General features: G+C 35.3%; 1 long non-coding RNA gene across 1 annotated transcript in view; it reads right to left on the minus strand.

The window, feature by feature from the left end:
* Positions 1-3,207: 3,207 nt before the first annotated feature.
* LOC140609123 (uncharacterized) overlaps positions 3,208-26,219 on the minus strand; it is a 37,284-nt gene continuing 14,272 nt past the window's right edge. The window contains exons 2-3 of the long non-coding RNA XR_012011079.1: positions 6,295-6,517; positions 3,208-3,566 (exon numbers count right to left, since the gene is read on the minus strand). This is a non-coding gene — a long non-coding RNA (uncharacterized lncRNA). The remainder of the gene's footprint in view (positions 3,567-6,294; positions 6,518-26,219) is intronic.

Here is a 26,219-nt window from a genome sequence, read left to right on the forward strand (position 1 = left end):
TGAAAGTATATGTGTAAAGATAGGAGTAGTGAACATATTTTATTTAAAGTTATAATCTTGGTTTACAACTTTTTCTGAGACCTAAGGCATAGGATAAAACCCCACTCAGTAGTGCATAGGAGAGGAGTACTGGTTTCCTCATACCTTTGCCAACATGTAGATAGTCATGTGTTCTGCATCTCTTTCTTGCAAAACTTGAATATCTCTTACTTGTAGATTAGAATCTATAGAAAGCTGTAGAATTTGAGTTTATTTTTAATTGGGAATGTTTCCAACATTACACCACATCTTACTTAAGTTTCTTTTTTTTTTTTTTTTTAATTTATTTATTCATGAGAGACACACAGAGAGAGAGGCAGAGACACAGGCAGAGGGAAAAGCAGGCTCTGCGCAGGGAGCCCGGTGTGGGACTCGATCCTGCGTCTCCAGGATCAGGCCCCAGGCGGAAGGCGGTGCTAAACCGTTGAGCCACCAGGGCTGCCCCACATCTTACTTAAGTGTCTGATACATACTCTCTATCAATTGAAAGAAATTGCTTTCTATTCTTAATTGCCTTGACATCATAAGTGCTCTTTTATCAGATTTAGGGATTCTTTATTTATTTATTCCTTCTTTTCCCTCAATTTTGGAATATGAGAATAATGTAGCCAAATGTTTTCTATGTCTCATAGTTTTTCTTTGTATGTATTTTTCTCTATGTTCTAATATGACATCCATGGTGTTGATATTTCTCAATTTTTAAGTTGGTGATATTTGCTTATACATTTACCTTTTGGTGATTCATGCTTAGGGGGAAGGTGTGAGATAAATGGAGTTTTTTCTTTTTTTTTTTTCCCACTAAGATTTAGGAGGGAGGCCCAGGCATTGCTGGTATGGGGTAGTTTGCCTTCAGCACATAGGTGTTTCATTTTTTTTTTAGTGAAACATATGTATGTATGTATGTGTGTATTGGAAGTTTGATTAAGAATGAGATATTTACATAGTTTTACAGTAATGACCTTTTCTCTTTTCTTAATATTTATTAACTACAAAGGAAAAAAAAAGAGTAACTTTTTAGTAGAAAAGCCTGGAAGACATCACCTAATACAATGATCAAAGTTACCAATGCCACAAATAGGATGAATCAAAAGGTGTACAAACCTATGGGATGCAGTGAGAACATGGTATCACTTCTGTGCTATTCCTGCCAAAGATTTGGAACCTGAATTTAATTGTGAGAAAACATCAGACCAAGCCAAATTGAGGGGCATTTACAAAAAAATTGAATAATAAGTTTCAAAAGTATCAAGATGATGAAAGGCAAAGACTGAGGATTTCTTCCAGATCAAAAGAGAATAAAAATTTTCTATGTCCTTGCAACTCTTCTATATTTTTGATTGTTTCAAAATAAAAAATACATTTTAAATTTCATATATATATATAATGATTAAAGCTAATATTTAATACTTTTCCAAGGGCTTACTGTGCATTGTCATTCAATGCTTACAGTAGCAACCCTGTGAAATAGGTACTATTATCATCCCTACTGTACAAAATAGGAAACCAAAACACAGAGGAGTTCAGATAACTTCCTTGTATCTATGTGGCAAGTAAATAATGGAATTGTGTTTTGAATTAAGGAATTCTCATGGCAAAACCCTCCTTTGTAACTACTAAGCTTGCCTGCCTCTTGGCAATTCAGATTTGGTTTCTCTAATCATATCAGTCATCCAAAATTTTATTTCTGTAATTTTGTTATTGAAAATATTCTGGATCTATGGAAATTCTCCTTGATCTGTAATTTTTATAACAACTTGTGTTCATCTATTAATCCCAACATTTCTTTATTATTATTATTTTTAATTATTATTTTTTAAAGATTTTATTTTTTTATTCATGAAAGATATATATATATATATATATATATATATATATAGAGAGAGAGAGAGAGAGAGAGAGAGAGAGAGGCAGAGACACAGGCAGAGGGAGAAGCAGGCTCCATATGCAGGGAGCCCGACATGGGACTCGATCCCGGGACTCCAGGATCATGCCCTGGGCTGAAGGCAGACGCTAAACCATTGAGCCACCTGGGCTGTTCCCAACATTTCTTAAGTCAGAGCTTCCCACCCATGTGCCATGAATGAGGCATGCATGCGTTGAGAAAGTGATTCTTCAGCTCTGGAAGACCAATAGGATATGGGGCAGCCACAGTTAAAGGCCAGGATTCTGTGACCCCTGAGTAGTGCAGACCTACCACTTGCTACAAACACCATTATTTAAGATAAGGAAGCATTTTTGGAATAGTATTTCTCTCTCCTTATGTTTTTTCTATGTTAGATCATAAAAATACAGTCACTTCTCTGAAGAAAATTCATTGTATTTGTCTATAGACAAATATTGTTCTGAAAACCTACACCAAATGGAATAGAAAATTAAAAGCAGAATCTGTTTGATTTCCCATTAGATGGTCTGCTTTCTTTTCACTGCATAGACACTATTTATGTGCTAAACATTTAAAATATTATAATTTTCATCTCTGGTGTCTCTGTATACACATATACATGTACAACACATATACTTGTGGTGTCTTTGTTTAATCAAGCTAAGATATAGTTTTATAGTTACAGCAGGTTGAATTATGCAATTGCCTGTTGACAAGTAGTAATGTGGTACTCTGTAGAACTATAAAAAGTACTGTAAAATACTTTTTCATACATAGTATTTTTGGTAGACTAGGAAAATGTATTACTGCATTGCAGTAAAGAAGTGATTGCCTTTCCAAAATATAACTTGGTCGATAATCATAATTTCTATTAAATAAATGTTCAGACAATCCTGCATCTATCACCTTAAATCCATTTAAAAAGCTTTCTACAGTTGTAGAATGTATGAATAACTTTTATGTTTAATATGGAAACTAATGTTGATGTCTCTCCTGATATGAAAATGAGAAGTCTAATTTTAAGTAATAATTCTGTCAGTGTTATAAAGTGACTAAAAGAGACCTAGGAATGTTGGATTTTAATGAATGTATTACTCAGGGCTGCCTCTGAGTGGAAATGTGATAATTAAAGAATCTTTTCCTCATAACTTAAATGTTAATGTGTTCCTTCTTCCCCCTGCTTTTTCCAGTAGAGCATTCTATCTAAGAAGGGCAAGCCAATTTTAGGAGGATTATGTTCCAGAGATATAGAAGACAAATACTCTAGCAATTTAATACAAGCACTGAATAAAATATTTTACTGATAAATTTGTATGATCGCTGATCTGCTAATTGTGACTGACAGCTGACAATGAATAAGGAATCACTTGCCTTGAATTTCTTGCCAAAAAATAAATTTGTCTTTTCAAGCAAAGAGAAGAGAAGTGGGGGGTTGAATTCATACATATGTAGTCAATATATAAAAGGCAACAGCGAACTCTTTAAAAATTATAAATTGTGGGGCAATTAGTAATTAATGTAAATGGACAAGGGCTAGAAAAGTTAGATATGATGCTGTAGTTTATTTCCGAGGTACTTCTTAGAAATGAAGAGAAGTGTGCCATTCTGGATTTTCCTTTCTCTATAAAGGCCATGTCTTTCTGACCTAGAATGTGAAAAGAGAAAAAAAAATCAATTATCTGATTCATTTGTGAAATACCTCCTTAGCCCCAACTATGTGTCAGGTGCTGGGAAGTAATTACAGATCCAGCAGCCACAGTCCCTATGCTCAGATAAGGTATAGATTGAGGCAAGATAGAGACATATTATCTGACAGCTGATGCAGGGGGATAAATGCTAGACCAGAAGGGACACAAGGAGCCCTGGGGAACAATGTGACAGAGGTATTAAATACTGACTGGCTGTGTTGCAAGTGTCTGGTTAGGAGGTCACCGAAATCTTTCCTTGGAAAGTGATGGCTAAGCTGAGGACTGATGTATAAATAGGAATTAGTCGAGTGAAAAGAGAAAGCAGCATATGCTGAAGCCTGCAGGCAAGAAAGCGCACAGCATAGTTAGGAAACAAAAATAGTCTGACCAACCACACTTTTCATTTCTCGAACATTCTCTACCACTCTGTTTCTTTTCTCTACAGTCTTCTTTTCTCATTGGATTTATGCCTTTTATTTACGTGGCAGATGCTTGGGAAGATTTTGTGGCTCTCAAATATAGCTTTAGTGACAAGAGGTCAGGTTTACCTGCATCCAAGTGTGGGTTTTAGACTTCCAACTTGCCAATGGATATCGGAGAATCACAAGATGCAAAGAACTCATGTGTCCCCACAAGGTGAGGTGTTTTGTTGTCAGACTCAGGCTCCCTCCTCCTCTCTTTACAGTAACCACACTATTAGTCTCTAGGTATGAGTTATTAGGCTGATAGCAGGGAGCTTGACTGCATAGGAGATGGGAGAGCTATGGCTCCCTGATACAGCCAAGTTAGACTTCTGTTATAATTCTTTGATCTGGGCTTGAGAGGAGAGCTATCTTTTCTAGTGTGCTATGAACAATACTGCTGACCACCATGGGGCCTCAGGAGGCCATGACTTCTAAACTGGTGGTAGTATCTATAGATTCAATAACCCTTAATTTTTGCCCAAACAATTCTAGGTGGCTTCAGACAGGGATCTTATTTCCCACAGGCCTTGTGGTTTCTCTGTGCATTTGATACCTTCCCATGTTCTGTTCCATCTCTTACTTATAGTCTTGCTTGATTGGGCTCTGATACCAAATGTGACAATCATGCCCCATATATTTGCTGGAGATTTACTCTTGCTTCCACTGCTCATTGCCATCCATGTTGAGGCTGAGGATGTTTAGTTATGCTGTTACTTATTACAGCCAAAGGTGCAAGAATTTTCTTCTCTTAGGGAGGAAATGTCACATGATTACTCTTGAGATCACATTAGGTTTTTTGGTTGCCTACATCAAGCTCTTTACTTACAGTTGACACATTTTTGACTCAAATTTTCCTTTTTTACCATTTAGGTACTGCTACTAATCCACGCCTCTGTGATCTGTTGTGGTGATGATGTTTTTCTATAGATACTGGCTTTCTCTTTAACCTGTTATGTTTATCTTGTTACATTTAGCTCAATGTTGCAAGCTAGTCTGCTCTTTTTGAATTCTGAATGTGAACCTGTGTCTTTGGTATCTTTCCTTTTGTATCACCTGAAAGTTTGTACATACATTCTTTGCCTTTACCCAATTTATGGTCAGTTGAGCCCTGACCATGGCACCAGCTCAGCTACAGTGGTTTAGTTCAGTGGGAAGCTAGTGCCCACTTAGAACAAGTGAAAACAGCTGAGGGATGAAATGTAGATGAGGCTGGAGTCTTTGACCTTGTCTTGCTCAGTGAGCAATGATTGGCTCTACGTCTACCACTTTGAAGCTCTCAAAACACTTTCCACTTTACTTTAAAACTCTCAGAATAAGAATATTCTTGTCACAAGTCTCTTTCCCTGGAAAATCAGACAAATCAACTATCCATGATCTTTTAGTGATAATTGTCCTCAATGATACAAGGTGATTTACCTACCTAAGGTGTCTTAAAGTTATTTACTCATTTATTTACCCTCAATGATACAACTGTGTACAAAGTGACCTCTCCCATTGAACAAGGAAAAACATATCTACAGACTTAATGTCTCATGGTCTTTTCTGTGAGACTGCTTTTTCTTGATCAATTGGTTGTACTTAGTTTACTGTGGTTTCTCTCATATTCACGTATACTTTGGCCACATGTAGGGCTTTGGACAGAACATGGCATAGAATCCCCACATTTAACCCTCAAAAAGTCCACTTACTAGAATTGGCCAAGGGAGCAGTATTTGTAAGACAGCAAGTAGGGTCCAAGCCAGTGGCTTTGATGACAATAGTATGGTAGGGCGTTGTCCAACTAAATCATAACCATGGTTCCTGAAATGAGGCAAATGGCTGAACTCTTCTTTCTACTCTTATCTCTGGGGTAGATAAATCAGTTAACCTGACCTTTCCTAGGTCAGCTTGGAAAGTCTTTCCTAGGTCTTTCCTAGAAGGTGCTGTAAAATTATAGGTATCTACAGAAGTGGTTCTCCTTAACACTGTATGCATTTCATTAGCCTCATACTAAAAATGCTCTTTCAAAAGAGCTGAGAAAGAGCCTGAGATTTTGTTTTCAAACAGCTTCTTTCTTGATTGCACAGCTTAGGCATGTGAACTATTGGTTATTTATTCCAGTCAGGTGACTATTGCCACAGATGGGTTATTTTTATATCTGAGAGACTTTCAGGGTTGAAATCTATTTCAGGGGCTCTTGCTCCACACTGGACAGAGTTCCCTTGGTCTTAAAATCACTCACCCAGCCAGCACTCCAGTTTCATGAATGAAACCCCATTTAGTGTCAGGTAACCCTCTAGGAATGATGACTGTGTAATGTCTTAGAATAGCTTCTTCAACTGGGCTCTTTTCTTAGGATGAGTCATTCTTCTGTTTGCACATTTGTCTTTACATCTCTTGGTTCCTCACAAGAAGAGTTGTGCAGAGATGCTTAAGAATTATTTATTTAACAGAAGTTAATAGCACTGAAGGTAAGGGAGAAGAAGAAAAATGTTAAGTTTTTGTTCCCTGTGCTTTATTATTATTTATCACTATTGTTAGTGTTAGTGTTAGTAATATAAGGATTCTTATCCTCTTTCTGTGAATGTTTAATGTGTTGGATTTTTGCATATAATGTTTCAGGCTTTGGTCTTCTTCAAGGTAGAGCCAATAAGAAGATTGTTATGGGAAAGAGAATCCAACCATCAAATTTATTTAATTATTTTCAAGTTTTATTTAAATTTTGGTTAGTGAACACATATGGTAAAATTGGTTTAAGGTGTAGAATTTAGTGATTCATCACTTACGTATAACACCCAGTGCTCATCACAAGTGCCCTTCTTAATGCCTATAATCCATTTTTCTTGTCCCTCACCCACATCCCTCCATCAACCCTGCTTGTTCTCTATAGTTAAAAGAGTCTCTTACAGGTTGCTTCATCATATTTATTTGTGCTTTCTGCTTGAGCCAGGATATAAATACAGTTCTCTGCAGGTGAGAAGAGATCTATTGAGATCTCTCAACTCTATTATCTAGTCCTTTTTTTACACTAATTAATAAATTTCAAACAAATTTCATTCTCAAGCTTATGATTTTAGATGAATATCTTCAGCAGGCCCTTTTGAATTCCTTATTTTTTGAAATCTGGGAGGAGTACTAAGAACACAACTTAAGGCTCTGACTTTCTCAGTAGCCCTGTTACTTAAACCTTTTATCTTTCCCTTTTAAAAATCATACAATGTCATACCACAGACCCCAAACTCATCTTGAAGGACATTAGCTTTGCATTTTTAAAGCCTTCATTGGTCGAAGTGCTGACAGATTTTTATTTGTTCAGTATTTGTGGTCAATAAAATGTTTATCATGGTTGGAGCATATAGTTCTTTTGAACTCCCCTTGATACTTTTGATCTAAATAAAACTATTTCACATAAAATATAAACTCTTTCCTCTTCAAGTAGAATGCTATATTGGCAACATAATCTCTTTGGTTCATTTTATAAAAACATAGAAAACATTCTCAAATAATGTAAAGTCTAGGCTAGTGCAAGAAGTGATAATCAGTGAATAGTAATGAAACGCAGCAGATAGCTCCTGTAGCCCAGAAATTAATGCAAAAATTATAAAGCAGCATTGTTTCTCTCAGGAAAATGCAGTCAATGTTTATGTCATATTACCCCCATGGTCAAGTAATAATTCAATCATCTCTGGGCTAATTAAGAATTTCGTAACAGCTTTGAAAAGTAATAATAATTGCCCAAAACAATTTTAGCAAAAGATGTTCTGTGCCACAATGACATTTAGTGCATTCCGAACAGGACTCATTAGATCAATGCAAAGCTTCCTAGAAATAATGTTTTTTTGTTCTCTTTCTACTGTCTACAGGGCATATAAGACCATTCTCATGTGCAACAAGTCAATCATATTTAAAAAAATGTTAAGAAATAATCTCTTCCTATTCCTACTTTCAAGTCAGTCTATGGCAACGCCCCTTTAGATAGCCTTTGAAAATAGCACCTGAGTATAATGCTGGGTTATTTCTGTTTTGCATTAATACATATGCTGAGAAATGAAAAGAAATTTAACATGAAACTTAAACTCTATAATATATAGAGAGACAACCTTACAGTACAATCAAGTGACATTGACTACTTCAAAATACACCCATGTTGCGTTTAGCTAGATTGCTTATCCACAGTTTGTATACTAAACTATATTGGCTATGTCTTAAATAAACTTTTGTACACAAAAAGCAAGTTCGAACAGATATATTTGGTATTTGTTTCTATTTTTCTTTGACACTTATCAGAAACACTAAAATACCCTTGTACCACATTAACTCAAAAATGACAAAACTGACTCTAATCATCTTTGCTTCTGTGGACTTGATGACAATAAGTAAATGCTGTATAGTTATTTACACTGCATTGACTTCCAAATTAGAATGGAAGGAATGAAAAAATACCATTATCCAAGTGGAAAAAATGACCTAGTAGCATAATGTAATTTTCTATTAAAAATTATAATCTTTGCATCACCATAAAAATCCATTTCAAAGGTGCCATTATCTTTGAATCACCTGCCCTGTGCCATCAGAGATGATGAGGACAGAGCCAGCTTCATTGTCGTTTTCCTGCACAATGAGTTTATAAAACAATAGAATGTAGCTCTTTCCACTGCTTCTACTGCAGGAGGCTCTGGCATTTGGCAGTAAAGCCTGCATGCTGAGGGGGGTGGTAACTTGATGTACTGCATCCACCAGATGTGATGCTCGTTGTGCTCGACTTTTCAGCCAAATCTGGAAGATTATTCATAGGAAATTAGATTGTAAATGCAGATAGGATTTTTAATATTCCTGCTGTCCACATTTTTCCAATTGTATAATGGGATGATAACTACGCTTGAGAAGGCTCAGCCCTTACTCATCATCATATAGACAACCTTGGAAATAAGAGAAAGAAATCATTTCTGCCCTCTTTGCATCCCTGAGGAGACTAAGGTAGGTGCAAATGGATTTGCAAAATGGCTCTCAGTACCCCATGCTGGCAGCGTAATTGCTTTGGTAGTACTCTTGTAAAATTTGTCTGTTGAAAGAAGGATACCTAGGGATTAGGCCCTATCTTAAATCAGTACTGTATTTTATAACTGCATCACAATCCATGAAGAAGTAAGATGGAAGGAGGATGGATGGTGGCTGCGAGATTGCCCTCCATTTTTGTTTTCCATCCAGCCACTCCTTTCCTGCTCCAGTCCTGCATTTGTTCCCCATTATACTTCAGCCTCTTGATAAAGTAGGCAAACATTTTCAGTCATAGAAAGACATTTTCTATGTTCAGTTCTCCTGAAGACATAAATCCACTGAGTTCTATTGTCTTCATTACAGAGTGCAGGGACTACTGAATGATACTTCGAGTGTCAAGTTTAGTGTCAAACTAACAGTTTATTATATTTTAAAGACTTCTAAGTTACTCTAAGTATTTTAAAATTTGTGGTTCTTTGATCTGATTGATTGTATTTATCTCTTGAATATACTTCACTGAACAGAACATTTTTACTTTTGAGATTTTTTTTGAAGTTTATTGCTTAATATTTTTCTTTTCCTTTTGAGTGTGTGTGTGTGTGTGATTCTCATACTTCATTTCTTATTTGACAAATGGTTAGAAATGTAACCTAAACCCCTTTGTGGCAAGAGTGCCTGTTAGTCCTGCAACATCTATTCCCCTCTTTCAAGACAATGAACTCCCCTAATTTTAATTAGGCACATAATTCCCTAGAATAAAGACTACACTTCCCAGCTTTCTTTATACTTAGGGTGAGCATGTAACTTAATCCTTATCAAGGAGATGTTAGTAGAAATGTTGTTTGATGGTTTTTAGGATTGTTTCTTAAAAGATGGAAAGAGTATGCTCCTTTCTTTATTGATGTCCCCTAATTTATCTTGTTGCCCAGGAAGCAAATGTGAGTCAAAATTGCCATTTGGAAAGAATTGGATTAGGCCCTAAGAGATGGTTGGCCAGAGAAGTTAAATGAGCTTGATTACCTCAGGATTTGGGGAAAGCAAAGTCTACCTCCAACAGATTCCATGCAGGTGGCTGCTGTATGACTTCTGAACTCTCTAAGGTATAGGTCTGAAATCAGAACTATAACTGGGATATACCATCCCCTCATTCTAGATTACTAAATTTAGGCTAGATTTAGGGAAATGAGGTAGATTAATAGAGATGCAGTTTGTGAAAATAACTCAGACATCTTCTGGGCCTTACTGACTCACAGTAGAAAGATGTTCTGGTCTTGTATCAGAGGTAGTAGCAGAAAATAATGAATTATAAATAATTAACTTTGTGCTTTGATAGTGGAGGCTACAAAGAAAGTAGTAGCATTTATGGCATCCTATAGATTTGTAATATTACTTGAAATCTGGAATTGTGATACCTCCATATTTGTTTTTCCTTTGCAAGATTGTTTTGGCTGTTTGGGGTCTTTTGTGGTTCCATACAAATAGGATCATTTGTTCTAGTTATGTGAAAAATGCTACTGGTATTTTGATGGGGATTACATTAAGTGTATATATTGCTTTGAGTAGTAAGAACATTTTTGTTTTAAGATTTTATTTATTTATTCATGAGAGACACACAGAAAGAGGCAGAGACATAGGCAGAGGGAGAAGCAGGATCCCTTTGGGGGAGCCCATCCCAGGACCCCAGGATCATGACCTGAGCCAAAGGCAGATGCTCAACCATTGAACCACCCAGGTGCCCGGGGACATTTAAATAATATTTGCTTTTTAAATCCATGAGCATAGAGTATCTTTCCATTTGTTTGTGTTGTCTTCAATTTATTTCATCAATGTTTTATAGTTTTCAGAGGGCAGGGCTTTCACCTCCTTGGTTAAGTTTACTTAGGTATTTTATTATTTTTGGTGTAGTAAATAGGATTGCTTTTTAAATTTCTCTTCTTGTTGCTACAGTATTAGTGTATAGAAATGCAATGGATTTCTGTACAATGACTTTGTATTGTACAAACTTACTGAATTTATTAGTTTGAGTAGATTTTTCGTAGAGTCTTTAGGGTATCATGTCATCTGTGAATAGTGAAAGTTTTACTCCTTGCTTGCTAATTTGGATGCCTTTTATTCCTTTTTATTGTCTGATTCCTGCAGCTGGACTTCTAATACTATGTTGAATAAAAGTGGTGAGAGTAGACATCCTTGTTTTGTTTCTGATCTTAGGGGAAAGCTTTCAGCTCTTCAGCATTGAGTTTTATGCTAGATGTGGGTTTTCCATATACAGACTTTATTATGTTGATGTAGGTTACCTCTAAATCTACTTTGTTGAGGGTTCCTATCATGAATAAATGATTACTTTGTCCAGTGCTTTTTTACATCTGTTGAAATCATCATATCATTTTTATTCTTTCTCTGATGTGATATAGCACATTGAATTATTTGTGAATATTGAATCACCCTTGCACATCAGGAATGAATCCCTCTTAACTATGGCAAATGATTGCTTTAATGTATTATTGGATTCATTTTGCTAGTATTTTGTTGAGGGTTTTTGCATCTATGTTCATCAGAGATAGCGGCCTGTAGTTGTCTTTTTTTTTTTTTTTTGTAGTATCTTTATCTGGTTTTGGTGTCAGTGTAATGCAGACCTCAAAGAATGAATTTGGAAGTGTTCATTCCTCTTCCTTTTTTTTTTTTTTTTTTTTGGAATAGTTTGAGAAGAATATGCATTAAGTCTTCTTTAAATGTTTAATAGAGGGCAGCCTGGGTGGCTCAGCAGTTTAGCGCCGCCTTCAGCTCAGGGCCTGATCCTGGAGACCTGAAATCAAGTCCCATGTCAGGCTCCCTGCATAGAGCCTGCTTCTCCCTCTGCCTGTGCCTCTGCCTCTCTCTCTCTCTCTCTCTCTCTGTCTCTCTCTCGGTGTCTCTCATGAATAAATAAAATTTTTTAAAAAATAAATAAATGTTTGATAGAATTCCCCTATAAAGTGTTTTGGTCTTGGACTTCTGTTGGGAGTTTTTTGATTACTGATTCAGTTTCATTGGTAGTAATCTGTCTATTTAAATTATTTATTTATTTCTGACTCAATTTTGGTAGGTTATATGTTTCCAGGAAATTATTTGTGTCTTCTAGTTTGTCCAGTATGTTGGCATATAATTTTTCATAATATTCTCTTATATTTGTATTTCCATAGTGTCAGTTATTATTTCTCCTTTTTCATTTGTGATTTTGTTGAGTCCTGTCTCTCTTGTTTTGATGATACTGGCTAGAGATTTATAAATTTTGTTGATCTTTTCAAAGAACCAGCTTCTGATTTCATTGATCTGTTCTATGATTGTTCTTTTCAGTTGTTTCTGTTTTATTTCTACTCCATTCTTTAATATTTCTTTCTCTCTGCTAGTTTTGGGTTTTGTTTGCTCTTTTTTTTTTTTAGCTCTTTTAGGTGTAATGCTAGGTTATTTATTTGATATTTGTCTTCTTGAGATAAGCCTGTATTGCTTATAAACATCCCTTTTAGAACTGTTTTTGCTATTTTGCAAAGATTTTGGACCCTTGTGTTTTCATTTTCATTTGTCTCCATGTATTTTTTTAAAAAGTTTCTCTTTGATTGCTTGGTTGACCCATTCATTGTTTAGTAGCATGTTATTTAACCTCCATGTATTTGTGGTCTTTTAGATTTTTTCTTGTGGTTGACTTCTAGTTTCATTGCATTGTGGTCAGAAAAGATGCATGAAATGACTTTGACCTTTTTGAATTTGTTGTAACTTGCTTTGTGGCCTTACATATGATCTATTCTGGAGAAAGTTCCATGTGCACTTGAAAAAAATGTGCATTCTGCTGTTTTAGAATGGAATGTTCTGACTATATCTTTTAAATCCACCTGGTCCAGTGTGTCATTCAAAGTCACTGTTTCCCTGTTGATTTTCTGTTGGGATGATCTGTTCATTGATGTAAGTGGGGTGTTAAAGTCCCCTACTATTATTGTATTACCATTCATTAATTCTTTTATTGTTATTAACTGTTTTAATTATTTGGATGTGCCCATGTTGGATGCATAAATATTTATAATTATTATGTCTTCTTGTTGGTTGTCCCCTTAATAATTATATAGTGTCCTTCTTTCTCTCTTGTTACACACTTTATTTTTTATTTATTTATTTTCTTAGAGAGAGAGACTGTGCATGTGTACATGGGGGAAGAACAGAGGGAGAGGGAAATAGAGAATCTTACACAGGCTCCACACCCAGTGTGGAGCTTGATGTAGGATTTGATCTCATGACCCTGTGATCATGACCTGAGCAGAAATCAAAAGTTGCTTAACTCACTGAACCACCCAACCACCCCCTACAGACTTTGTTTTAAAGTCTATTTTGTCCTACATAAGTATTGCTACTCTGGTTTTCTTTTGACATTCATTTGCGTAATAAGTTTTTCTCTATCCCCTCACTTTCAATCTGCAAGTATCTTTAAGTTTGAAATGAATCTCTTATAGGTAGTATATGAATGCATGTTGTTTTTTTATCCACTCTGTGACCCTGTGTCTTCCTATAGAAGTGTTAGTCTGTTACTATTTGAAGGAGTTTTGATAGGTATGTATTCATTGTCATTTTGTTACTTGCTTTATGGTGGTTCCTTTTTTCCTCTTGCTCTCTTCTCTTATGATAAGAGCTTTCTTTCTTTAGTAATATATTTAGATTTCTTTCTCTATTTTTTGAGCAACTGTTACTGGTTTTTTGATTTCTGGTTATCATTAGGTTTGTAATAATATCTTCTGCATATAGCAGTCTATAGTAAGTTGATGGTTGCTTAAGTTTGAACCATTCTTTTCCCTTCCCCCATGATTTAGTTATATGGTATAATAGTTTATATCTTGTTATTTTGTGAGTCCCTTGAATGATTTTTATAGATATACTTATTTTTACTGCTTTTCTGCTTCCTTACTCTATTTCCACTCACAGGGTCACCTTTAACATTTCTTAAAGGGATGGTTTAGTGGTCATAAATTCCTTTAACTTTTGTTTGGGAAAAGTTTCTCTCCTATTCTGATTGTTAGCCTTACTGGATAGAGTATTATTGGTAGCAGATTTTTTCCTTTCAGTACTTTGAATACATCACACCACTTCTTTCTGGCCTGCAAAAACTCTGTTGAAAAATCAGATGATAGCCTTAAGTGGTTGGTCTTGTATGTAACTGCTTTCTTTTTTTTTTGCTGCTTTTAAAATTTTCTTTGTCGCTACTTTTTGCCATCTTAATTACTATGCATCTTGATATGAATCTCTTTGTGTTGATTTTGTCGGAGAATTTCTATTGTCTCTGGATCTGGATTTCTGTTTCCTTCTCCACATTCAGAACATTTTCAAATATTAGTTCTTTAAATAAATTTTCTGCCCCTTGACTAAGAATCAGAATTGATGGGCGGTATTTGCTATGGAATCCCCCAGGACAGCGTGGACCCTGCTGGATACAGTGTATGGTATATGTAAGTAGTGCTCTATACTTAGTGTAGTCATGGCACTATACTGCAGCTTACAACAAGCAAAATGAAAAGTTGATAGTATTACTAAATTTTCCTCTATCCTGTACATTTCAAAAAAAAAAAAGGCATATGCAATATTTACATTTTTAATTTAGTTTACAGAATGGAACCGAAATGTATAAATGTTATGTTTGCTAAAACTTCACAATGTATATTGGGTCTTTGTACATTTTGCCTGACTTACCTTAAATTTAAAATATTTTTTGCTATATAAACTTTAACAGTTATTAAACAGTGTTTTCTTTTTGGCTACATATTGTTTCTGGATATCAAGATGTTAAATATATTTCTTGCTATTGTCATATGACAAAAGACCTTATCTTGCTCTATCTTCCACTGTACACTCTGTATATAAGGGTCAATGTGACGCTGCTGGAGATGACAATAAATGGATCTAGAATAGTGCATTGTATTTAGTCTATATTGATCATGGATGCTCTCCTTAACAGCCATATGCAATAAAATAAAATACATTATTTATGAAATGAAAAAAAAATTTTCTGCCCCTTTTCCTTTCTCTTCATATCTGGGATTCTTATAATGTGAATGCTATTATACTTGATGGTGTCACCGAGCTCCTTAGGTCTATTCTCATTTTACATGATTTTTTTTTCACCTGCTAGCTTGATTACGTTTCTGCCTTCCTGGTCAGTGATTTGCTTTTCTTCTTTTAAGTCTACAATTTATTCCATCTCGTGTATTTTTAATTTCATTCGTTGTGTTCTTCATCTCTGGTTCTTTAGTTCTTAAGGTCTCAATGATGTCCGCTCTTTTCTCAAATCCGGTGAGTATCTTTATGATCATTACTTTAAATTCTCTATCAGGCATATTATCTCCATTTTTGCTTAGGTCTCTTACTATGATTTTGTCCTGTTTCTTCATTCTGTCTCCTCATTTTATCTAACTCTGTGTCTGTTTCTCTGTGTTACGAAAGACAGCTATATCTCCTGCACTTGAAAGTCATGACTTTTTAAGAAGAGATCCTCTAGTGCCCTGATGTGCAGTGTCCCCTCTTCACTAAAACCTGGCACTTCAGGAGTATGTATTATGTGTGGTTCTTGAATCCTGCTGTTATGGCTCAGCCACTTTTTCCTCAGTGCCATCACCTGTAATGGCTCTCTTTACCTCTTGTGGACCCAGTGGTGTTGGTGGCCTAGTCGAAGGACACTTGGAGCTTGAGTTGAGTCAGATCACATTTGACAGAGATGTAGTAGCATCAAGCTGCAGGGTGCTTTCATTTTGCTGTCCCTTGAGAAGCTCTCATTGATGGCCACAGCCGGTAGTCAGACTAGCTGTCTGCTTACAGCCCACTGCTTGGGCCTCCATCTGGCTGGTGTGTTATCTTTTTCTTTCTCTCTCTGGGGTACCTCTCTGGGGTAAAATGACTAGAGGAGTCATTTTAGAGTGGTGCTGGCCACTGTAGGGGCTGTTTGTGCACTACCAGGCCTATGGCATCACCCTGAATGGGCTCCAGCCAAGAGTGTTTAGGAGAGGACAAATATGCTGAAGAATGGCAGGTGGGTAGAATGGCAGAGCAATGGTGCTAGTGAGCTTTGTGTACTGGTTTTCTCTGTGGGAGGGGCCCTGAAGTGCCTGGACTGAGACAGGCTATCTGGAGGGATAAATTGGTGGAAGCACACAGCCTGGGGGTAGGGTGAAGAGGGCTCAGGCTGCAGTGTTAGCAAGGTAAGTCCCCTGTGGCTGTGTGTGTTTACTCTGGGAGGTGGGGGAGGGGAATGGAGCCTTCCAATTCCTTTCTTCCTAGAGGATTTCCCTAGAGATCCCTGTCCCTCCAGAACAAGCTCTGAGATTAGTAAATAAATCTCTCTTCTGTATGCCCCAGGCACCTTTCAAACTGCTGCTTCTTTGTGATATCTCCATGAGCTGTCCAATTGTGTTGTCTCTTTAAGGGCAATGGGATTCAATGTCTCTTGCCTAGTGACTGTCCCAGAACCAAGCCCATTGTTTGTTTTTTCCTTTCCTTTTCTTTTGTTTCCTTTCCTTTCCTTTCCTTCTTTCCTTTCCTTTCCTTTCCTTTCCTTTCCTTTCCTTTCCTTTCCATTCCTTTTTCTTTCTTCTTTCTTTCTTCTTTCTTTCTTTCTTTCTTTCTTTCTTTCTTTCTTTCTTTCTTTCTTTCTCTTTCTTCTTTCTTTCTTTCTTTCTTTCTTTCTTTCTTTCTTTCTTTCTTCTTTCAAGTTTTAAGACTAGCTGGTTATAAAGACTCATGAAATTTCTCCCTCTGGTTCTTGAAGCCAAATATTAGGGGATTAGTCTTCCCTATGTAGCTCCCTGGTGTGCAGGTCTGTTTCTCTCCCTTTTCCATGTGCCTATGGCATCTCTCCCACTGTACAATCCCATAACCCACTTAGCTTCCAACTGTGTCTCTGCCCTTCCTACCCTGTCAACTTGGCTTCTTCTCTGCGTAGTTGTGGGGTCTGTTCTGCTAGTCTTGAGTTCATTTTCTGTGTAATTTATACTAATGTTATCACCTGGTTGTATCCTTAGTATAGTTCATTAGGAAAAAGACTGGTTTAGAGAGCATATTTTTTTTTTATAGAATATGAACACTGGTAAAAATAGTCCTCAGTAGTGTTTGCATTGGCAGTAAAATGATAGAAAGCAAAGTATTGTTCTGTCACATCATTTTTATGCAGTTCTTTTAATCTAAGTTACAAGTAAGAAGACATAAAGAATTTTTTCCCAGCTTTTTATTTTGATGTACTCTCAATAGTTTATTTTTGCTTTTGTTTTCCTTACCTGAGGAGACATAACTATGAAAATGCTGCTAGGGTTGATGTCAAAGAGATTACTGCCTAAGGAATTTTTTATGGTTTCAGGTCTCACATTTAAGACTTTAGTCTATTTTTAAAAAGATTTTATTTATTTATTCATGAGAGACACACAGAGAGAAGCAGAGACATAGGCAGAGGAAGAAGCAGGCTCCTCACAGGGAGCTTAACACAAGACTGGATCCTGGGACCCCAAGATCATGACCTGAGCTGAAGGCAGATGGTCAACTGCTGAGCCACCCCAAGTGTCTCAGGATTTCAATTTACTTTGAGTTTATTTTTGTCTATGGTGTAAAAAAAGTGGTCCAATTACATTCTTCACTATTTATTGAAGAGACTGGCTTTTCTCCATCATATATTTTTGGGTCTTTGGTTGCAGATTAACTAACCATATAAGCGTGGATTTATTTCTGGGTGCTCTATTCTATTCCATTAATCTATGACTATTTTTGTGCCAGTATCACAGTGTTTTGATTACTACAGCTTTATAATATATCTTGAAATCCAGAATACCTCCAGCTTTGTTCTTCTTATTCAAGATTGCTTTGGCTATCCACAGTCTTTTGTGGTTTCATACAAATATTAGTATTATTTGTTTTAGTTATATGAAAAATGCTATTGGTATTTGACAGGTATTGCATTGAATCTGTAGATTGTTTTGGGAAGCCTGGGCATTTTAATAATATTAATTCATCCAGTCTATGAGTATGGAATAGCTTTTCAATTATTTGTGTTATCTTCAATTTCTTTGATCAGTGTCTTATAGTTTTCAGTCTTTTATCTATTTGGTTAAATTTATTGGTAGGTATTTCATTCTTTTTGGTGTACTGTAAATGGGATTATTTTCTTAATTTCTTTCTGCTTTTTCACTATCAGTGTATAGGAATGAAACAGCTTTCTATATATTAATTTTAGTTAATTGAGTTGATTTATTCTAGTATATCTTTGGTGGAGTTTTAGTTTTCTATATATAGTCATTTCATCTGCATATAGGGACAGTTTAACATTTTTTGGTTGCCTTTGTTTTTATTTCTTTTCTGATTGCTGTAGCTAGGATTTCCAGTACTATGCTGGATAAAAATGGCAAGAGTGGACATCCTTGTCATGCATGTTCTTGATCTTATGGGAAAAGCTGTCAGTTACCACTGACTATGATGTTAACTGTGGTTTATCCTACGTGGATTTTATTATGTTGAAGTATGTTCCCTCTAAACCCACTTTGAGAGTTTTTGTCATGAATATATGTCACATTTTGTCAAAAGTTTTTTTCTGCATCTATTGAGATGAGTATATGGTTTTTATTCTTCATTTTATTGATGGAGTACATCACATTGATTTGTGGATATTAAACCAGGAAGGATATTTATTTAACCAAAAATTCTTCAAAATAATAACTCTTTTGATCAACATTTTCTTGTGTATTTGTAATGAGCTTGCTGGGTTTTGCTAACAAATATGCATACTGTGTATATTCCTTATTTTTACTATACATTTGCTTTAACTGCCTTTGCCAAATCATCTAACATCAATGTATTAAAAAAAAAATGCATGACTGGCTCCAGGTAGTAGTCCATTTGGTTTGGACTAGTCTCCAATCAACCTCTTTTCTTTAAAACACAAAGCTAGTAATAATGTACCATTTCTGTTTTTATAGAGTTTGATGAGCTTTAAAATGTTTTGAATTCTTAGGGAAAAGTTGGCCTGTAAATAAAATTCGAGCTAACTTTTATTTTAAATTTGGTAGCTTGGTATAGTTCTTAAATAGGCCCAGTCCTCATATTAGACTTAGGCATTTTATTGTGAGTATTCTGTTTTTGCCAGTATTCTTAAAATAGAATTTGATGGTCTAGGTATTCTTTTTCAGTGGGTTTTGCAGCATTTTCACTTCTGTTTCCTAACAGACATTTTATATATTTCATGTCAATGTCTAATAATCTTCTAGGGGTAACGATGTGCTTTACTTATCATTAAAGGCTAAGGCTATATGGGAAGTCTACTGATATGAACTGTGGAGAGTCAGCAGTATTGCAGTCAATAAGTCAGGGCTGTGTTGAGGGCTCCAAGGAGACTAAATATTTTATTCACAGAGTAATTCAATGTATGTCTGAAGGTTTCTTCCAAGAGTATGCCTATCAGGAAAATGCTGAATATATAATATTAGCAAGAGAAAAGCAATTTTAGCCACATGTATCTCTGCCAAAGTGAGTTGGCTAGTATCCTGTAAGATACACTTGAAGCACATACAGAACTTTATTTTTTAAAGGGAACAATGTAACTCTTCACCTAAAGCTAAAAGCTGAAAAGTGAATTCTTTATCTTGACATACCCTCCCTTTCCCCCCAAATTATAGAGTGAGGAATGTTTAGCCATCCTAGTGATCTAATAGACTAGCTGTCTGAAATAATTTAAAGTGCTTTGCAATAGCTGTGACTATATTCATTGTGAAGTTTAAAATACCTCTTTTCCCCCCACCCACGTGAAAACTTTGGTTTGAACATTTAAATATAGATATCTCTGCTAATAACTAAACTCCTGAAGAGGTTGCCTGTAATATCTGAAAGTGTGTTAAATAGGAAAATAATCAGTCTTCCGTTCTCAAGTTATTGTTACACATTTAGAGACAGTTATTCAATGTCTATAATTTATGAATGAGAGAAAGGGCATAAAACTCTCTTCTAAAACAAATATTACCTCCTATGACCCTCAGGTTTTATTCCTTGGGTAGTCAGGTTTTTATCTATAGGTTGAAATCAGACTACAATCTCAACCTTGACTGTACTTCGGTATCACCTGAGGAGCTTTAAAATGTCCTTGCATCTAGATCCCAGAACCAGAGTTTCTGAATTAATTGCTCTGAAGTATGCCTTAGCCATTGGTTGAGTGACTGTAGAGGAAGCTAAGATGCAGCTTCTAGGTAACCCATTAAAACTCTCATGGTGATTCTTCTACTGTTTGTCATGACATACATGATCCTAAGTCTTATGGAGTCAAAGAGAAGGGAAAACAATATATATTTTTTTAACTGTTAGAGTGGGAAAAGAGATTTGTCACCCATATGAGCTTTTTCCAAAGTAACCTTCTTTAAGTTGTACTACAGGATCATAGCTTTGTATCCATGACTAAGTAAAAAAAAAAAATGACATCAGTAAAACCTCTGACGATTCTGTATACCAACAAAATTTGGTTGACAGTACACAAATCAAAGTAATATTGGGAGACAATTTTCACTGCATCTCTTATGTGCTGCATGTCTTGAAAGCAGAAGCACTATCTTTTGTTCCAGACTCCTTTCCAGGATGTTTGTATAGTGAATAGCTTTGGAAGATAAACACAGTATCTCCTTTTGGAGCAAATGGCTAGCTAGCATGCTTACCATCTACTGTGAACATTATATGTTTGCTAAGCTCAGGATTTTTCTCCAATAATATAAGACACTCTATATTCAACATTTACCTGGGCCTATCATCATTCCTTGTAGGAATGATGGGACAGAAGGAAGTGATGAAAATATACTGATGCTCATGTTTCTTGTTTGGCCAAGAGTAATAAAGCACTTTGTCTCTGGCTCAAGAGTCTCATGTCTTCTCTAAGCATCCATAGAACAGCAGCCGTCTAGATTGTTGGTTTCCCAGTAGTTAAAATTCTCAGACCTTTCACAGTTATTACCAAGTAACAATGCTACAACATTTTTAAGAACTTTAAAGAAAAGAACGCCTGAGTCAAGGGTTATTTTGTTGTGGCTTCCTTAATGTAGCAAGTCTATATAACATGTTTTAACCATGGAGAAGAGCCAGGAATACTGTACTCATTAGGTTTCTTTGAGGTTTTTAGAGATAGAGACCTTCATCTAACCAAGCCATGACTGGAGGACTTGAAAAATGGTAATCATTCAAATTATTTAAGTGGAAATCTAAGAAACTTAAAGTGAGGACAAGTGTTGAAGGCAAGTATGTTAATAAGTTGTAATGAATGGACGACACAACTAAATGCTGGGAGGTAAATAAAAGGATAAAGAGAAATGTAGAATAGACTCATTGACTGCTATGTAGTGAATAAATAATCATAAAAGGATATTATCAAAAGCTAGTCACCTCTACATTAGATGCCTTTTTAGGAAAAAAGAGAATTTGAAGCATTATAAAATGCATGAGTAAAAAAATAACTACTAGAACAGTAATTTAAACTTTACTAAGTAACAAAGAAATACAATAAAACATTAAAAAATAAATTAGAAATGGTAATAACACAAAGTACATACAGTAAATACAGCATAGAATAGGCCAATCATAAGAATTATATCAATAAATATAAATAGGCCTATCTCACTCACTGAAAGGGAAGGATTTTCATATTGGCTTACAAAGTACAGTTATACTGTAAGATAAAGTGATTCACAGTGGCTAAAAAGTAATGGACTAGTGTAGCACAGCACATAAATGTAAACAGTAAAAATATGACCAGTTATCATACTGGTAAAAGACAAGGGAGAAAGCAGGCCAAAAGTAACAGATGAGAAAGAAACATTAGAAAGTAAAGGCTACATTTACGTTGGTGATAAAACAGTATGGATCCCATTGCACCAAACAGCAAAAACTTTACAAGGCAAAAGAAAGGACAGATGCAAAGCAATAGTAAGTAGACTTTAAAATGACATTCTTAGTCTAATACAGATTAAGCAGACAAAAATTAGGAAGTATTTAGATCAAAGCAGCACTACTAGTAAGGTAGATCTTACAGATGTCAAACTTCCTAAAAGCACAGGAACGTTTACAAAATATAAAAACAATAAATTCCATATAACAGAAAAAGTGTAAATAGTAATCTCTTATCACAGTGCAATAAACTAGAATAGTGACAAAATAAAAAAGCCAAAATCACTTTAATATGAAAATCGAAAACCCTTGAAATGGTAAAAGGAAAATAAAAAGTGAATTTTTAAGAATTTCTAAACAAAAATAATAAAACTCTCTATGTTAAACTCTATGGGGTACAACTTAAAGCAGTGACTAGAAGAAAATTCTTAAGCCTAACTTTTTTTTTTAAAGATTTTATTTATTTATTCATGAGAGACACACACACACACACACACACACAGAGAGAGAGAGAGAGAGAGAGAGAGACAGAGACACCGGCAGAGGGAGAATCAGGCTCTGCTCAGGGAGCCTGAAGTGGGACTTGATCCTGGGACTCCAGGATTACGCCCTGGGCTGAAGGCAGGCACTGAACCACTGAGCCACCCAGGGATCCCAACCATAACTTCTTTTTTCAATAAAAAAGAATGACATACATAAGATATATTCCTAGCTCAAATAGCTAGCAAAAAGAAAGGTGTAAGACAGAATAAATATAAAAGCACAATGAGATAGAAAGAAAAACATTAAAACAACAAATAAATTACAATGCTGGCTGTTTAAGAAAAATTCAACAATATAGACCAAGCCCTAACTGGCCTTTAAAAAAAACGTGAAAAACACAAGTCAGCAAAATAAAGTATAAAGGGAAACACTATTGGGAAAGAAGAAATCTCTATCTTTTTCAAAATTTGAAATTCTATGTAATAGTATAATTTATTAAGAAAATATAATCTCCTAAATTGATGCTAATTGAGATTGAAAATTTAAGCAAGCTGAACTTCTTTGGAATAAATAAAGCAAGCAATGAAGAACTATCCCAGTAAAAGCTTCACACTAAGATGACTTCATGGGATGTTGAAAAAAAAATCAGAGAAACTTGATCCCAGTTCTGCTTGAAATATTCCAGTAAATAGGAAAAAGATAGAAAACTTCCAAATTATTTTTATGAAACAAGTATAATACTGTTTCTGAACTAAGAATGCCAAAGAAGTAGTGACTATGAATGTAAGAGTTCTCAATCAAATATTGCTACACACAACCTAACACACATTAGAAAAGAATAAACAATGATGAGTGGTGAGACAATGGGTGCTTTCCTTCTAACGCTGAGAATAGGACAAGGATGTCCTCTCTCACTACTCCTACTCAACATGGTTCAGGAAGTCCTAGTTAGTGCAGGAAGAGAAGGAAAAAATTTAAAATATACACATGTTGGAAACAAGAAATAAAACTATTTTTTGTAGATGATAGATTGTCTATACAGAAGATCTGAAATCTACAAAAATCTCATCAACGTGCACATATACTAAGACTTCAGGACACAAAGTGAATATATAAAATCAATTGCTTCTCTATATATCAGCAATGAAAAACTAGAATTGAAATAAAAAGATAGCATTTTCAAAAACCTGCTTAAATACAAGTCTAAGAGAAAATATATAGGATCTATATGTCAAGAATGATAAAATGTTGGTTAAAAATCAAATATTTTAAATAGAGGTATAGAATATATGCATGTATTGGTATGACTCAATATTGTTGAAATATTCTTTCCAACTTGATTTCTGAATTCAGAACAATCCCTGTCAAAATTCCAGTAAACTATTTTGTAAATATAAAGAAACTGATTTAAAATTTATATATAGAAAGGCAAAAAACTTAGAATACAATACTAAAGAAGAAGAACAAAATTGGAGGACTTGCAGTACTGGATTTTAAGATTTCAAAAAAACTATAGTAATTATGATGATGTATTGGCAAAAGTCTAGATACATAGATCAGTGGAAGAGAATAGAGAGCCCAGAATTAGACCCACATAAATACAGCCAACTAATTTTTGACAAAAATACGGAAGCAATTTAAAAGAGAAAAGATAGTCTTCAACATATGGTATTGAAAATATTGTTCATTCATATGCAAAAATGTACTTAGACACAGACCTTATACTTTCACAAAAATGAACTCAAAAGGCATCATAGACTAGTGTAAAATTCAAAACTATAAAAGTTTTAGGAAGCATAGGAAAGAAAATCTACATAACCATGGGTTTGGTGATGAGTTTTTAGGTAAAACACTAAAAGTACAATTCTTAAGAGAAAAAAAAAATTGTTGGAGTGGACTGTAGGGAAAAGATCTGAATAGACACCTTACCAATAAAATGACAAATATTCATATAGTAAGATGCCCAGCAACATTTGTCAAAAGGAAAATGCAAATTAAAACAATAAGATATCATTATATACCCACCAAAATGGCTAAAATCTGAACAACTAAAAATACTGACTGTTGTGTGGAAGAGCAATGACTTTACCACTCACTCATTGCTGATGAGAGAGCAAAATGATGCAGCTATATAGGAAGATAATCTGGTAGGTTTGTTTTTTTTCTTTTAAAGCTAAACCTACTGTCACCACACAGTCTGAATTACCTATCTAGATATTTAACTGATTTGAAAACTAAGTCCACATTCCACACAAAAATAACATGCAAACATTTATAGCAACTTTATAAATGATTGCCTAAAACTGGAGGCAAACAAGGTGCTTTAATATATGACTTGGTAAACAAATTGTGGTACATCCATACAATGGAATGTTATTCAAGAATAAAAATGAATGAACTGCTAAACAATGAAAAGACAGGGAGGAACTTTAAATGCATATTACTAAGTAAAAGAAGCCAGTCTGAAAAGGCTACATAGTACACAATTCAATTTGTGACTTTATAGAGTAGGCACAACTATAAATACACTGAAAAGATCAGTAGTGCCAATTGCCTAGGATGATGGAAAGAGCTAGAGCCAAATAGGTGGAGCACTGAGGATTTCTTTGTAGGGTGATGACACTTTGCTGCATGACACTGTAATGTTGCATGCTGACATTAGATAATTGATAAATGATTAGAATTGACTGTGCAAAGAAAGAAGTTAACGTATACAAGTTAAAAATCATTCATTTAAGAGGTCAGGGATCCTAGGATGGAAAGCAGAATATGACACTATAATCGAAAGGAACTACAAATGCGTGCAACAGCCTCACTGCCAAAGGTAGGGGGAAAGGGTGCTGATCTAAGTAACTTTGGAAATAGTGAAGTCTGTAGGCCTAAAAGCAAAAAAGAGCTGGATGTAAGCACTGTTCTCTAGATTATAAAGTCATATATTTCAGGCATGTGCGTTAACAATTCTGAAACCACTATACACACATAAGAATTGAAAATTAAGTAAAAGGATCAAGGAAATCCAATTTGTCACTGGTGGCTTAGATAAGCAAGAGCAGAAGGCCAAAATGGTCCATACAGTAATGGATTAGAGCTGAAGACATTGGTATGAACTCATGTTTAGCTTATAATAGATAAAGATGGATACATTTAGAAATATGTATAGCTATGTATTATATAAATGGTTTAGTGTACACATACACATTTCTTGCCTTCTAAGCTGAGAAAGCCTAAAAGAAATGACACTTTGTAGCAGTGAACACACCCAGCACCCAGATCTTGGTTTCTTTCTTTTTTTTTTTTAATATTATATTTACTTATTCACGAGAAACAGAGAGAGAGAGAGAGAGAGACAGAGACAGAGACAGAGACACAGGCAGAGGCAGAAGCAGGCTCCATGCAGGGAGCCTGACGTGGGACTCGATCCCGGGTCTCCAGGGTTACACCCTGGGCTGAAGACGGCTCTAAACCACTGAGCCACCCCGGCTGCCCAGATCTTGGTTTCTAATAACATTCTTAGTAAAAACAAGCCAGAGCCCTTGGAGAAATGGTTAATTCTAGAGTTGCAGCCATAAATATACAAGATGACCCTGGAGTATTTTGTAGAGCCAGAAAGGAAGGAAGTGCTCAAGAAAATACTATGCTGGAGGTATGTTGAAGGAACATAGGAGTCCAATGAAAGAGCTCTCAGTGGACAAAGGTAGAACAATCTGAACAACAAAATTAATAAAATGTTATTGGATTATAATTTGAAGTATAAAATAAAAATAAAGAGCTAGTTTTTGTAGG

The sequence above is a fragment of the Canis lupus genome, chromosome 18, assembly GCF_048164855.1.
Source record: "Canis lupus baileyi chromosome 18, mCanLup2.hap1, whole genome shotgun sequence".
NCBI classification, from domain to species: domain Eukaryota; kingdom Metazoa; phylum Chordata; class Mammalia; order Carnivora; family Canidae; genus Canis; species Canis lupus.